The following is a 16480-nucleotide window of genomic DNA, read 5'->3' as shown; positions in this document are numbered from 1 at the left end:
TCCTTCTCTTGTAGATACACAACTCTGGACTAGGTCTCCAGCCTTACACAGCTGCCTCTGTGGGTCTGTCCACTTCTCTCTATTTTCCTATGGATCTAAGTATGATCTATAACAAAAAGCTTTCCCACATTTATTTCATTCATGAGATCTCCACTTTGTGAATTCTCTGGTGTTGTAACTGAGATTTTGGCAGAGCTTTCCAACACTCATTACACTCTTTAAGATTTCCCTCAAATGTGAATTCTCTGATGTCTTACGGGTTATGACTTCTAATTAAAGGCATTTCCACATGATTACTTTCAAAGGGTTTATTCCCTATATGAATTTGAAGATGTGCAATGAGGACTGAATTATGGTAAAAGTCTTTCTGAGTCATTACATTCAAAAGATTTCTTGCATGTTAATTCTTTTATGTTTGATGAGGTATGATTGGTACCAGAGGCATATCCACACTTAATGTTTGGTGAGATGTAACTTGCACAAAAAGGCAATGTTGTGGAAAATTCCTGGTGTGAATTCTCTGATGTTTTATTAGTTGTGAATTATAGCAACAGGCTTTCCACCATCATTACATTCATGATGTTGTTATCTAATGATGTGTAGCTTATATTCAAAACATTTTTCACAGTCGTTGCATTCATAAGGTTTCTCCCCTGTGGGAATTCTGTGAGGAGTTGAGGCTTGAATTTTGGCCAAAGACTTTTCCACAGTCATTGCATTCATACGGTTATTCCTCTGAGCTAATTCTCTGATGAATTATGATGTTTGACTTCTTGCCAAAGGCTTTTCCACAGTTTTTACATTCATAAGGTTTTCTCCTGGGTGAATTTTCTGATGTGGGATGAGATCTGACTGCCTCCAAAAGACTTTTCCACACTCATTACACTCATAAACTTTCTGCCCTGTGTGAATTCTCTGACTTATGAGGCTTGATTTGTGACCAAACCCTTTTGCACAGTCATTGCTTTCATAGGATTTCTCCTTTGTGTGACTTCTCTGATGTCTGATGAGTTCTGACTTGCGCAAAAAGGCTTTTCCACAGTCATTACATTCATAAGATTTCTCCACCGTGTGGGTTCCCTGATGATTTATGAGGGTTGACTTTTGGCCAAAGGCTTTTTCATAGTTATTGCATTCATAAGGTTTTTCCCCCGTCTGAATTCTCTGATGTTGAATGAGATGTGACTTATGCAGAAAGGCTTTTGCACAGTCACTACATTCATAAGGTTTCTCCCCTGTGTGAATTTTCTGATGTCTGATAAGATCTTTCTTCCACATAATTTTTTTCCACAGTCATTGTATTCATAGGTTTTATCTACTGTGTGAATTCTCTGATGTTTGACGATAATTTTTCAACAGAAAGGTTTTTCCACGGTCATTACATTCATAAGGTTTTTACTGTGTGAATTCTCTGATGTAGAATAAGATGTGACTTATGCATAAAGACTTTGCCATTACCTTCATAATCTTTCTGCCCTGTGTGAATTCTCTGATGAGTTATGAGGTTTGACTTCTGGCCAAAGGCTTTTCCACAGTCATTGCGTTTCTCCCCTGTGTGACTTCTCTGATGCTTTGTGAGGTTTGACTTATGGCAAAAGGCGTTTCCACAATGATTACATTCATAAGGTTTCTCCCCTTTGTGAATTCTCTGATGATATATGAGGTTTGACTTCTGGCCAAAGGATTTTCCACAGTCATTAAATTCATAAGGTTTCTCGCCCGTGTATTCTCTGATGATTTATGAGGTTTGACTTCTGGCCAAAGACTTTCTCACAGTCATTACATTTATAAGATTTCAACCCTGTGTGAATTCTCTGATGTCTAATGAAATCTGACTTCTGGTAAGTGATTTCTACACATTCAATACACACATGAGGGTTTTCCACTACGTGAGTGCTGTGATGGAGGATATGGCAGAATTTATTACTGAATGATTTCCCACAAGTTTTACAGGAATAGGATTTCTTCCCTATATTTGATCTATGATTCATTCTAACATGTGATTGGTAAATGACAGATTCCACAGGCTTGATGTATTTATAAACTTTCTCTCTTCCAGGACTTTGTTGATGCTTACTGAGGTTAGAATTTTTATGGAAATCTTGTACTACTTGAGTTGTCTTGCCAATAGTGGCAGTTGACTTATTATAAGTTTCTACAATAAAAAGCTTCTCAGATTCACAAAATATATTCTTCCTTTTGAAAATTTTCCCTTGTCCAATTTGTTCAAGTACCTGCTCCACGGTTTGAATTTTGTGCTGTTGGTTAAGAGGCTCACAGAATTGGAGACCATTCCCAGGTATCTTGGTAGCATCAAATTTCACTCCAGCTTGTAGTTGATCAGGCCCACAATGGGATACACATTGTGACATATATTGCATTCTTCAGGTTTAATTCCTGAATAGTTTCTTTTTTTGATATTCAGTGTTGGAATATGGCTTGAACTAAAATTAAGTTTTTCCTTAATTTAATCATCTTGGGAGTTGATGTTTTATTATTTTTCATAACATCCTGATTCAGATTTTTGTCCTGACTTTTTTGGTAGATCTTACTCAGATCATTCCTTTCCAAGGCATCTGAAGTGAGAAAAAATTAATGATATCACTAAATCAAATATAATTGTTTCTCCTGGCATACCCATGTAAAATGAATGAAGTTACTTATACCCAAGAGGGATAAGATTTTAACAAAATGAGTACAAGATAATATATATGAACATTATACAGTTTTTTTTACATAACACATTAATATATTAAATTGTACCTATAGATTTCACAATGTTCATTAATGATCATATTTACTACCAGAATTTTTTTCAACTATGGCTGAGTGGTTTTTGTGGTAAGATGCCATAAGTCACTGCACAGGATGTCTGTATCCAAAAACAGTACCAGTTTAATCTCAGCCTACCCTGCTTCCAATACAGCTCTCTGCTAATGTATACTGGGAAGTAGCAGATAATGGTTCATGTGCTTGTGATCCTGTGATACATCAGAGATGTGTATTTGGAATTCCAGGCTTTGGGCTTCAGATTAGTCAGACTAACTGTTGTAGGTTTTTGGGGAGGGAGCTAATATAAAATCTCTTTCTCACTGCCATTCTGACTTGTACAAAGATAAAACAACTATATTTTAAAGTTGGACAAATATTTAATAAAAATACTCACTTATTACCTAGAAAACAAATTTTCCCTGTCCTTTTTAAAAAAGATCTATTATGTGTTTTACAGAGAGAGGTAGAGCCAGAGACATTGAGAGTGAGAGGTTTTCCATCCACTGGTTCACTCTCTAAACAACCACAAAGGCCAGAGCTCAGCTGATCCGAAGCCAAGAGCCAGGAGCATTTTTTGGGTCTCCCACGCTGGTGCAGAAACCCAAGGGCTTGGGCCATCTTCTAATGCTTTCCCAGGGCATGAGAGAGTTGGAGCAGAAGTGGAGCAGCTGGGACTTACACCAATGACCATATGGGATGCCACCTCTAGATGCCAGGGCTTTAATGCACTGCACCACAGTGCCAGACACCACTGCCCTTTTTTTTTCAGTTCAGTTTTTTAAAATATGTGTTTTGTACTTCTTTAATATTTCAACTATCAATATGGGAAAGTTTTACTAGATTATTTACTTGCATGTGGAGAAGAGTGAAATGTGTCTGTATGCCAAGCAGGATCACATTTAAGGGACAAGATTTGAATATGTGGTTGTCTCATGTTCTGTCTTCCCAGGAAAACAGCATTTGTGGGAAACCTGACATCCTCAGCTTCTTCGAACTACAACAGTTACAGAAAGTCCCAATAGACCACCTTTGCTATACATTCCCATGTTTAAAGAATTTGTTTCTGCAACCCAGAGTCTGCTCAATTATTGAAAATTGATTTCTAACTCATTGTGAAGACATCAGCCCTGGTTACCTCCTCTCATTTCTTTCTATAAACACTCCTCTGTGATAATTTGAGTTTCTGGAGGTTTTGATCAGTTGTTGATTTTCACATAAAACTTCATTTCCTTTGCCTTTACCAGAGATACTGATCTCCATAGATACTGTAGAATGTCTGTGTCTGAATCACAAGACCAGCTGTCTTCAGGAGTAAGACTTGGGAAAAACTCATGGAAAGAGCACCAGTCAGCATCTGCTGCACTGCTTCTACCTTGGCCTCCCTGCCCATTATGTGCAGACTGACCTGGAAGGCTCTGATGTAGGTATTCTTCCCCCATCCAGGGCTCTGCTCCTTGCTCCAACTTGAAGATCAAGTCAGATTTAGTCATGCAGTGCCCTATTAATGGAAATAATGTAACACTTTGTGAAATCACTATCTTGGGTTAATTAAAGGAGTACAGCTTGGTCCAGGAGCTATGCAACCAGTGCTCCAAACTGAATTCCTTCTCAGGTGGTAGATATTCAAAGTATTCATGGACTCAAATTCAATACCTGTCCCTCATTAAACTATAAATACTGCTCACTTATTTGTCAAATATTGAGAAAATGTTACCATTGGGCATGTGATGAGTATCACTCACCCAAGGAGAGCAGGCTGCTGTAGGTCTCCAGCATCACATCACATCACAGCCAGGTCTTCAAATGCTATCATCATCTGTGATACAACACTCCTGGTCAACAGGTCAACTCTGTCATATAACAGACAATGGCAGTTGTATATCTTCTACATGAGTATGAAGGAAGAAGGAAGGATGTCATTTCATTTCAGATTTGTTGAGCATTTGGACATCTACACAGAAGCATTCAATAGGGGGTCAAACCTATGGTATTAAGGCTGTGAAAGATCCCCAAGCTGGAGGGAAACAGGAATTTCTGTTCACAAAGGCCAGACTATGTCAAGGGCAATTGCACAGTAGGCTGAAAGGGGGACAGCAGTCACTCTGGAATGAGCAATGTTCAGAAGAATGTAGAAGCATTCAGGGAAAAAGACAAGAAACCATCAGGGAAGTTATGAAGGGACTGAACAGAGAAGAATTTCCAGGAAAACACCATGCACAGTCAATGCAATTATGGCAGAGAAAAAATATTTTTTTTAACTTTTATTTAATGAATATAAATTTCCAAAGTACGATTTATGGATTACAATGGCTTCCCCACCATACCGTCCCTCCCACCCACAACCCTCCCCTTTCCCACTCCCTCTCCCCTTCCATTCACATCAAGATTCATTTTTGATTATCTTAATATACAGAAGATCAGCTTAGTATACATTAAGTAAGGATTTCAACAGTTTGCTCTCACACAGAAACATAAAGTGAAAAATAATAGATGATTTTTTTTTAAATGATGATGAAATCAGATCAGGCCTATTGTCATGTTTAATCCCAGTGAGAGTCAAGTTGGGAGTTGATAATTTCTTTTTTTTTTTTTACAGAGGATCAGTTTAGTATGCATTAAGTAAAGATTTCAACAGTTTGCACCCCCATAGAAACACAAAGTGAAATATATTGTTTGAGTACTCGTTATAGCATTAAATCTCAATGCACAGCACATTAAGGACAGAGATCCTACATGAGGAGTAAGTGCACAGTGACTCCTGTTGACTTTACCAATTGACACTCCTGTCTATGGCATCAGTAATCTCCCTATGCTCCAGTCATGAGTTTCCAAGGCTATGGAAGCTCTCTGAGTTCTCCGATTCTTATCTTGTTTAGACAAGGTCATAGTCAAAGTGGAGGTTCTCTCCTCCCTTCAGAGAAAGGTACCTCCTTCTTTGAAGACCTGTTCTTTCCACTGGGATCTCACTCACAGAGATCTTTTGCCAGAGTGTCTTGGCTTTCCATGCCTGAAATACTCTCATGGGCTTTTCAGCCAGATCCGAATGCCTTTAGGGCTGATTCTGAGGCCAGAGTGCTATTTAGGACATCTGCCATTCTATGAGTCTGCTGAGTATCTCACTTCCCATGTTGAATCACTCTCCCCTTTATTTATTCTATCGGTTAGTGTTAGCAGGTACTAGACTTGTTTATGTGCTCCCTTTGACTCTTAGTCCTTTCATTATGATCAATTGTGAACTGAAATTGATCACTTGGAATAGTGAGATGGCATTGGTACATGCCACCTTGATGCGATTGAATTGGAATCCCCTGGTATGTTTCTAACTCTACCATTTGGGGCAAGTCAGCTTGAGCATGTCCCAAATTATACATCTCTTCCCTCTCTTATTCCCACTCTTATGTTTAACAGGGATCACATTTCAGTTAATTTTCAACACTTAAGAATAACTGTGTGATAATTACAGAATTAAACCAGTCATATTAAGTAGAACAGACAAAAAAACTACTAAGAGGGATAATGTATTAAGTTGTTCATTAACAGTCAGGGCTATGCTGATCAAGTCACCGTTTCTTATAGTGTCCATTTCACTTCAACAGGTTTCCTTTTTGGTGTTAAGTCAGTTGTCACCGATCAGGGAGAACATATGGTATTTGTCCCTTTTGGGACTGGCTTACTTCACTCAGCATGATGTGTTCCAGATTCCTCCATTTTGTTGCAAGTGACTGGATTTCGTTGTTTCTTACTGCGGTATAGTATTCTAAAGAGTACATATCCCATAATTTCTTTATCCAGTCTTCCGTTGATGGGCATTTAGGTTGGTTCCAGGTCTTAGCTATTGTGAATTGAGCTGCAATAAACATTAGGGTGCAGACCGCTTTTTTGTTTGCCAATTTAAATTCCTTTGGGTAAATTCCAAGGAGTGGGATGGCTGGGTTGAATGGTAGGGTTATCTTCAGGTTTATGAGGAATCTCCAGACTGACTTCCATAGTGGCTTGACCAGTTTGCATTCCCACCAACAGTGGGTTAGTGTCCCTTTTTCCCCACATCCTCGCCAGCATCTGTTGTTGGTAGATTTCTGCATGTGAGCCATTCTAACCGGGGTGAGGTGAAACCTCATTGTGGTTTTGATTTGCATTTCCCTGATTGCTAATGACCTTGAACATTATTTCATGTGCCTGTTGGCCATTTGGATTTCCTCTTTTTTTTTTTTTTTGACAGGCAGAGTGGACAGTGAGAGAGAGAGACAGAGAGAGAAAGGTCTTCCTTTGCCGCTGGTTCACCCTCCAATGGCCGCCGCTGCAGCCGGCGCACCGCGCTGATCCTGGCAGGAGCCAGGAGCCAGGTGCTTTTCCTGGTCTCCCATGGGGTGCAGGGCCCAAGCACCTGGGCCATCCTCCACTGCACTCCCTGGCCATAGCAGAGAGCTGGCCTGGAAGAGGGGCAACCGGGACAGAATCCGGCGCCCCAACCGGGACTAGAACCCGGTGTGCCGGTGCCGCAAGGTGGAGGATTAGCCTATTGAGCCACGGCGCCGGCTTGGATTTCCTCTTTTGAAAAATGTCTATTGAGGTCCTTGGCCCATCTCTTAAGTGGGTTGTTGGTTTTGTTTTTGTGGAGTTTCTTGATCTCTTTGTAGATTCTGGTTATTAACCCTTTATCTGTTGCATAGTTTGCAAATATTTTTTCCCATTCTGTCGGTTGTCTCTTCACTCTCCTGACTGTTTCTTTTGCAGTACAGAAACTTCTCAATTTGATGCAATCCCAATAGTTGATTTTGGCTTTGACTGCCTGTGCCTCCCGGGTCTTTTCCAGAAATTCTTTGCCTGTGCCAATATCTTGAAGGGTTTCTCCAATGTTCTCTAGTTACTTGATGGTGTCAGGTCGTAGATTTAGGTCTTTAATCCATGTTGAGTGGATTTTTGTGTAAGGTGTTAGGTAGGGGTCTTGCTTCATGATTCTGCACGTGGAAATCCAATTTTCCCAGCACCATTTATTGAATAGACTGTCCTTGCTCCAAGAATTAGTTTTAGATCCTTGATCAAATATAAGTTGGCTGTAGATGTTTGGGTTGATTTCTGGTGTTTCAATTCTGTTCCATTGGTCTATCCATCTGTTTCTGTACCAGTACCATGCTGTTTTGATTACAACTGCCCTGTAGTATGTCCTGAAATCTGGTATTGTGATGCCTCTGGCTTTGTTTTTGTTGTACAAAAATATTTTAAAAGAGACAGTAGGCGTTTAACTTAGTGTTTATGATGCCAGCTCAGATACTCTATCTCTGCATCAAATTTCCAAAGTTGGATTTCAGTGCCACCTCCAGTTTCCAGCTCCCAGCTAATGCAGACCAGGGGAAGCAATGGTGATGCCAACCAAGAGGGAGGCCTAGATTCCATTCCTGACTCTTGGCTTCAGTTGTGCCCCACCCCTGCTTGATATGATTATTTAGGCAGTGAAGAAGTGCATGGGAGCTCTCTAGCTTTCTCTCAGTCCATCAACTTCTTTCTCTATCAAGCTCATAAATATTTTTAAATAAGGGAGGAGATTCAAGAAGGAATAGAAAGTAGCTTTTGCTTTTTTTATAATGCCCTGACCTAAAGTGCCGGCATCCCAATGGGTGCTGTTTTGAGACACAGCTGCTTTACTTCTGATCTAGCTGGTCTGCTCTGACCTGGGAAAGCAGTAGAAGAAGGCCCAAATGATTGGGCCCTTGAACCCATGTGGGAGACCCAGAAGAAGCTGCTGGCTCCTGGCTTCAGATCAGCGCAGCTCCGGACATTGCAACCAATTGGAGAGTGAACCATCGAATGAAAGATTTCTCCTCTCTTCTCTCTGCCTCTCCTCTCTCTGGGTAACTCTGACTTTCAAATAAATAAATAAATCTTTTAAAAAAATCTTAAAACATAAAAGAACCTGCAGTAGATTATTTCCCCCACATAGTCCTTACTCTACCTTGGAATCAAGTTCAACTCCTCAAACTATTAAGGACTGCATTACTCTAACAATTAAAAAATAAATGCAACTTATTTGTGGTTTAGCCCTAGGTAACTCTTTCCCTTGCAGAATGCTAAGTGTTTATTTCCAGGGTGGCACTAAAACACTGCCCACTACATCATCTGTATAACACTAAAGACTGTATTGGACATCATGACCCCAAAATTTAGAATATTGTCCTTGAAGCTTCAACTGAAACCATATAACAAATATATATTTTGCTATGGCAACAGAAAGATGAGAGACCAAATTGCCTTATCTTGGATAACTGCAATGCTTGATAGTCATGATAAATTCATCATTCATCTTGTTTCTTTATATTCCCTGAGAATAAAATTTATCTTTATTTTTCCATTTCCATTAATAAATTATTATAAATCTAAAAAGAAAACTGACAGCAAGCTGGGGAATAATTACGAAAACCACTTACAGGGGCCAGTGCTATCACACAGTGGATTAAAGCCCTACCCACAGCCAGCATCCCATATGAGTGCCAGTTTGAGTCCCAGCTTCTCCACCTCAGATACAGCTCCTGCTAATATGACTGGGAAAGTACTGGAGTATGACTCAAGTGCATGGACCCCTGCAACTATGCAGGAGACCCAGAAGAATCTCCTGCCTCTTGTCTAGATTGGCTCTGCTCTGACCATTGTGGCCTTTTGCGGAATGAACCAGCAGATGGAAGACTCTCTTTCTCTCTCTCACTTTCTTTCTCTATCACTCTCTATGACTCTGTCTTTCAAATGAATGAAACAAATATGCTTTAAAAAGTACATAATTTGCAGGTGATGTATTAATTTTCTTTGCTCTTTGAAATATCTGGAAGTGCCCTGAATCATACCTGGAAGAAAATGCAAATGCAAGGATTTAAAAGAAAATTTCTTGGCTTTCCTTCTACATTGCTCTGTAGAAAAAGGAGTGATAGAATGAATACAGGATACATAAATAGAGAAAACATCAACTTCACCACAGAGGAATAAATGTCTAAACATGGAAATATATAAGCAAGTGTGCCCACCTCTATTAAGTGGCAGAGATTAACCAGAAGTTATCATTGGTTTAATGAAAGCATTGCCAAAATTTTATTAAATGATAATGTAAAAATAAAAAACTGGGCCACAACAGAGAGCTGGACTGGAAGAGAAGCAATCAGGACAGAACCGGTGCCCCAATTGGGACCAGAACCTGGAGTGCCAGTGACTCAGGCGGAGGATTAGCCTAGTGATCTGCAGTGCCGGCCAGAAACTTGCCACTGTTAACTTTCATATTCCCATCATTTAAAACAAGAGGCCTTCAAAAAGTTCATGGAAAAAGAATATTTTACTCTAATTCCATTTTCCACCCACTTGTTACAGCCCCTTCATCACAACTAACAGGAAGTAAAGGCATTATTTATTATTATCATCCCTGTTTTACAGGCATGAAGACAAGGGAGGAACAGAAAACTTCAATGGTTTCTGCCTAGGTAAAGAGATAGTGCCAGACCAGGATTTCAATCTGCTTGCCTGGCAACTAGTTGATTGACATCTTGTCTCAAAAGCATCTCAAATTCAACGTGTCTAAACAGAATTAACTCTTGCCAACTCCCTAAAACTAGGTTTCTTCCAGGTCCCTCCCTCAAGGATCCATGTACACAAGCACAACAAGGTGAACCGGACAACTTTGCTCACACCAACCAGTCATACATACCATTGATTCACCCCTCAAATACTGCCAAATTCACCCATCTTCCTCTAGCTCTTATCACCCCTTTCTGGCCAACCGGTCATCTCTCAGCTGCACGTGACAGCCCATACACACAGTTGTTCCCTCCAATCTACTCTCCAAGCAGCAGCCAGGCTTCCTTTCAGGTTTTATTCCAATCATGTCACTCTTAAGGGATGATTTTTCCATGGTTCTTGCATTTCTGCACATCATCCTTTGTTCTGAAGGATCTTGTGGAGACTTTGTATGTTGAACAGACTTGGAAGCCAAATATGGCTATCTCCCTCCACAGCAAAGGGTAGGCTTGTTTTCTATTCTGTGTAATAAAGAATATGTCTCCTTGGGGTGAGTGTTTGGCATAGCAGTTATGATGATGCTTGCCTGCTCATTGGCACAACAGGTTAAGCCACTGTCTGTGACACCAGCATCCATTATAAATTCTGATTCAAGTCTCAGCTGCTCCACTCCCAATTCAGTTCTCTGTTAATGTGCCTGGGAAAGCAATGGAAGATTGCTCAAGTGTGTGGGCCCCTGCCACCCACATGGGAGACCTGGATGAAGCTCCAGGCTCCTGGTTTCAACCTGCCTCAGCCCAGGACATTGCAGCCATTTGGGGAGTGAATCAACACATGGAAGATCTCTCTCTCCCCCTCTCTGTAACTCTGCCTCTCAAATAAATATATGTCTTAATACTTAGATATTATTTACATATATATGTATATGTTATATACATCAACCTTAAGACATATATTTACTTGAGAGGCAGAATTACAGAGAGAGGGAGAGATGTCGTCCATCTGCTGGTTCACTCCCCAAGTGACAGAAACAGCTGGAGCTGGGATGATCTGAAGCTAGGAGCTGGGAGCTTCTTCCAGGTTTCCCATGTGGGTACAGGGGCCCAAGCACTTGGGCCATCCTCCACTGTTTTCCCAGGCCACTGGCGGGGAGCTAGATTGGAAGTAGAGCAGCTGGGATTCAAACTGGTGCCCATGTGGGATGCTGGTACTGCAGGCAGACATATCTTTCTATGCCAAAGTTCTGGTCCCAAGACACAAGTCATTTTTTTTTAGTTTGAAAGGCAGAGAGAGTTACATAGAGGCAGAGGCAGAGGTAGAGAGAGAAAGAGAGGTCTTCCATCCACTGATCCACTCCTCACATGGCCATAATGGCTGGAGCTGTGCCAGTCTGAAGCCAGGAGCCAGGAGCCTCTTCCAGGTCACTCATGTGGGTGGCAGGGGTCTAAGGACTTGGGCCATCTTCTACTGCTTTCCAGGTCATAGCAAAGAGCTTTATTGAAGTAGAGCAGCTGGGACTTGAACTGGCACCCATATGGGATGCTGGCACTGCATGCAGAGGCTTTACCCCCTATGCCACAGTACCAGCCCTGAAATAAGTCTTCTAAAAATAAATAAAAAATAGCCCTTGGCACACCCAAATGTTGTATATGAGTGCCTAGGTTTGAGTACCAGCTCCTTCCTGCTAATGTACACCCTGGGAGGCAGCAGGTGATGACTCAAGTACCTGGTTCTCTGCCACTCATATGGGAGATCCATATTGAGTTCAAGGCTCCTGGCTTCAACTGTCCAAGCCCCAGCAGTTTCAGGCATTTGGGGAGAGAACAAGCAGATGGAAGCTCTTTGTCTCTCAAATATATAAAGAAAGAATATGTCTTTCCTCTGGGATAAAGATCAGGAAGATTTACAGTCCATTCTACAAGACTCAAGTTCCTTAAGCTTGAGTTTCTTAAGCTCTTGGCCCATCAGGCAACACAGAGTAGGCAGGCATTACTTGGCCTTTCTCATTGCTCTGTAGGAACTGGGATTCAGATGTAAAAATGACAATACTTTATTGTTATTGCAGGAGTGAAAATGTGTCCTTTCTCTCTAACCCAGGGGTATATTATCTTCTTCCAGCACCCACAAAACTATAACAGATAACTGTTAGCTTGCAAAGAGGGTAAAGCCTCAGTTCTTGACATTACCAACTTAACCCTACTCCACTAAATACTTGAGCAGCATGTCCCTACTGTCAGGATCAAGATCAAACCTGTGACTGTCTCTTAACAAAGTCCTTCCTGCAGGTCATGGCTTCCTCTCTGCATCTCCCTGCGTCCATTTCAGCTCACATCTGTTCTTTCTCTCCCATCAAAAATCTCTAAAAATGTGAAATGTTCTTCCATATCTTCTTTCCATTATTAACTATTTTTATTTCTTTAGATCTTGGAACCTCTGATCCCCACACATGTAGACCTCTCCTTTGCAGCACCTATCATGGCTGTGGTTTTATTTTCCTTTGGGTGATTACGTGATCTTGTTTTCTGCTTCTCCAGACAGGAAGAAGAAGGACTCCTACTGAGGTGCTACTTAAGTCTCCAGCCTTGGCCATCGCACAGAAAAGGTCTTCATGGATGAAAACAAACCTACCGGGCCAGTGCTGTGGCTCACTTAGCTAATCTTCCGCCTGTGGTACTGGAATCCCATATAGGTGCTGGGTTCTAGTCCCAGTTGCTCCTCTTCCATTCCAGCTCTCTGCTGTGGCCTGGGAAGGCAGTGGAGGATGGCCCAAGTGCTTGGGCCCTGAACTCGTGTCGGAGACCAGGAAGAAGCACTTGGCTCCTGGCTTCAGATCGGTGTAGCTCCAGCCATAGCAGCCATTTGGGGGGTGAATGAGCAGATAGAAGATCCATCTCTCTCTTTGTCTCTCCCTCCTTCTCTGTAACTCTGCCTTTCAAATAAATAAATCTTAAAAAAAAAAAAAAAAGAAAGAAAGAAAGAAAACCAGCCTCCTAACAAGGCTTTAAGACTTCTAATGAGCAGTATGACTGCAGTAGCAGAGAACATTTCATGTCTAAATTTAATGTTTAGATTTTTTCCCCAAAAACTCACTCATAGCTTTATGATGTCCCTGATTTTCTTCCAAACACTATTTAGAAATGTGGATCAAGTTGCTTCTGTCATCTCAGCACAGTACTTACCTTTCTTAAGAATTTTCTTAACTTTCACATAATTCCCTTGTTTAACATACTCAAGAAGCTGAGCTCTAGGGAGTCATTTCTTAAGGTACTAAGCTGAACAGGACAGGGTACTGGAAGATGAACAGTCCGTGACATCCTGTTTCAAAAGAGAACAACAGGCCTATTCTAACTGAGCTAGAAATGCAATGAAGAAACTTAGATTCTTTCACATGTAGAAACTTGCCCACTTTGATAAATACAGTTGTCTCTGGGTATCAATGGAGATCTGGGTCCAGGATTCCTCCCCCTAACCCCAGTAATCCCTCAATGCTCAAGTCCTTTTTATAAAAATGGTAGAGTGTTTGCATATAGCCCAGATTCATTCTATCCTATACTTTAAATTATCTCTGGACTATTTATAATAGCTAATATATACATGCTATATAAATAGTTGTTACATTGTATTGTTCAGGAAAAATGACAAGAAAAAAGTCTGTACACATTTTGTGCAGATGCTATTTATTTCTTGAGGATATTTTTTATCTTTGGTTGGTTTAATTCATGGATGTGGGACTCATGGATACAAAGGGCCAACTGTAATGAAGAAGATTATGTAAAAATTAATGAAATTCTATGAGATTGATGAGACTGAAGAACTGACTATTCATCAGCATTTCTCTCTCTATCTCTGTCTCTGCCTCTCTGTAACTGCCTTTTTTTTTAATTTTTTTTTTATTTTTTGACAGGCAGAGTGGACAGTGAGAGAGAGAGACAGAGAGAAAGGTCTTCCTTTTGCCGTTGGTTCACCTTCCAATGGCTGCCGCAGCCGGCGCGCTGGGGCTGGTGCATCACACTGATACGAAGCCAGGAGCCAGGTGCTTCTCCTGGTCTCCCATGGGGTGCAGGGCCCAAGGACTTGGGCCATCCTCCACTGCACTCCCTGGCCACAGCAGAGAGCTGGCCTGGAAGAGGGGCAACCGGGACAGAATCCGGCGCCCTGACCAGAACTAGAACCGGGTGTGCCAGTGCTGCAGGTGGAGGATTAGCTTATTGAGCTGCGGCGCCAGCCTGTAACTGCCTTTCAAATAAATGGATAAATTCTAAAAAAAAAAAAAAAGAAGAATTTAACATTGTGTCATTAAGATAATTTTTATTTTTGTTTATCTGCTTTCTCCCATTTTATCTAATTGTTTAATTTTTAATTATTTTTTAAATTTTGGAAACTATTGACTTTGAAATGTTAGAACACAAATATGCAGTCATTATATATTTAAGATTGGGGGTAGATACGTGGCACAGCAGTTGAGTTGCTGTTTGGGATGCCAGCATCCCATATCACAGCACCTGGTTTGAGTCCTGGCTATTCCACTTCCTGCTAATACGTACCCTGGGAGGCAGCAGATGATGGCTCAAGTATATATATATATATATATATATATATATATATATAGAGAGAGAGAGAGAGAGAGAGAGAGAGAGAGAGAGAGGACAGTATTAAGTAGTAGTTAAGTTCATACTTCAGACTCTGAAGTTCTGGCTCTGTTACTTCCCTGTTACCTTAGAGAAATTATCCAACACTGATACACTTCCACGTCTTCATCTGTAAAATGCAGCTTAAAATAACCAGATGGTTGTTGAGCATTTCAAGTGAGCTAATATGTGTAGTGTCCTTAGAATAGTGCCTGGCACACCAGGAGTTCTCTGTAGTTGCTAGCTATTACTGTACACAATAACCATGCACAGACATTTTACTTTGTACACTTTGAAACTATACTTGACTATCATTCATACAAAATCAAGTGTTGTACCTACTGCTATGATTTGAATGTGTCCCCCAAAGTTCATGTATTGGAAACTTGATCACCAATGTGAAGCTACTGGAAGTTGGGACCTTTAAGAGCTACTTAGGTTATGTTTACTCCCTCCTCATGAATGGAATGAATGCTGTTATTGTTGAGGGAACAAGTTTTTTTTTTTAATTCATTCATAGGAATAGGTTCCCTATAAATGGATCAGTTCAGGGCCCATTTTGCACCTCCCACTGTCCCTGTACTTCTCCACCTCCCACTCCTGCTGCCTCTCATCCTGCAGTGATGCAGAAAAAAGGCCCTCGGGGCAGCGCTGTGGTGCAGTGGGTTAATGCCCTGGCCTGCAGCGCCAGCATCCCATATGAGCACCGGTTCGAGTCCCAGCTGCTCCAATTCCTATCCAGCTCTCTGCTATGGCCTGGGATAGCAATAGAAGATGGCCCAAGTCCTTGGGCCCATGCACTCACGTGGGAGACCTGGAAGAAGCTCCTGGCTCCTGGCTTTGGATCTGCACAGATCTGGGCGATGCGACAAATTGGGGAGTGAACCAACAGATGGAAGACCTCTCTCTCTGCCTCCTCTCTCTCTGTAACTCTCAAATAAATAAAAATAAATCTTAAAAAAAAAGGGTGGGTGGGTGGGAGGGAAGTTATGGTGGGGGAAAGCCACTGTAATCCAAAAGCTGTACTCTGGAAATTTATTAAATAAAAGTTTTAAAAAAAGAGAGAGAAAGGCCCTCACCCCCTCACCCCCTCACCCCCTCACCCCACACCACGCCCCTTACCTTGGACTTTTCAGCTTTCAAAACTATGAAAAATAATTCCTGTGCATTATCAATTGCCTAGAGGCCTGTGCTATGCCGCAGTAGGTTAAAAACACAGCCTACAGCACTGGCCAAATGGATGGCAGTTGGAGTCCCATCTGCTCCCTTTCTCATCCAGCTCTAGGAAAATAGCAGAAGATACTTGGACTCCTGCACCCCCATGCAATACCCAGACCACGTCCACACAGAGAGCCAAGAACCAATAACAAACAAAAGTCGTGACAAACAAAGGATACTGAAATCTACTATTCAAACACCAACACCAGGAGAAAATGCGAACGCAGTCCCCCACTACCAGAAGCCACACAGCTGAGTTTCCCACATTTAGGGAAATTGGAGAAATCAGCGCATTGGGAGTGCAATGCATAAGCCTCATCCTGGAAAAACTACCTTCGTGATTGTGGCATATCCCCCTGCCAGGTAAGTAT

At 41.4% G+C, this 16480-nt stretch overlaps 1 non-coding gene across 1 annotated transcript; it reads right to left on the bottom strand.

The window, feature by feature from the left end:
* Nucleotides 1-16315: 16315 nt before the first annotated feature.
* LOC138848400 (U1 spliceosomal RNA) lies at nucleotides 16316-16480 on the bottom strand. The gene has a single exon (XR_011386155.2). It is a non-coding gene; the product is annotated as a U1 spliceosomal RNA (small nuclear RNA).

This window comes from Oryctolagus cuniculus, chromosome 17 (genome assembly GCF_051225735.1).
Source record: "Oryctolagus cuniculus isolate XC-2025 breed Fujian yellow rabbit chromosome 17, ASM5122573v1, whole genome shotgun sequence".
Classification (NCBI taxonomy): Eukaryota; Metazoa; Chordata; class Mammalia; order Lagomorpha; family Leporidae; genus Oryctolagus; species Oryctolagus cuniculus.
Note: the sequence above shows the minus strand (reverse complement) of the source record. Positions and strands in the feature narration are given on the sequence as shown.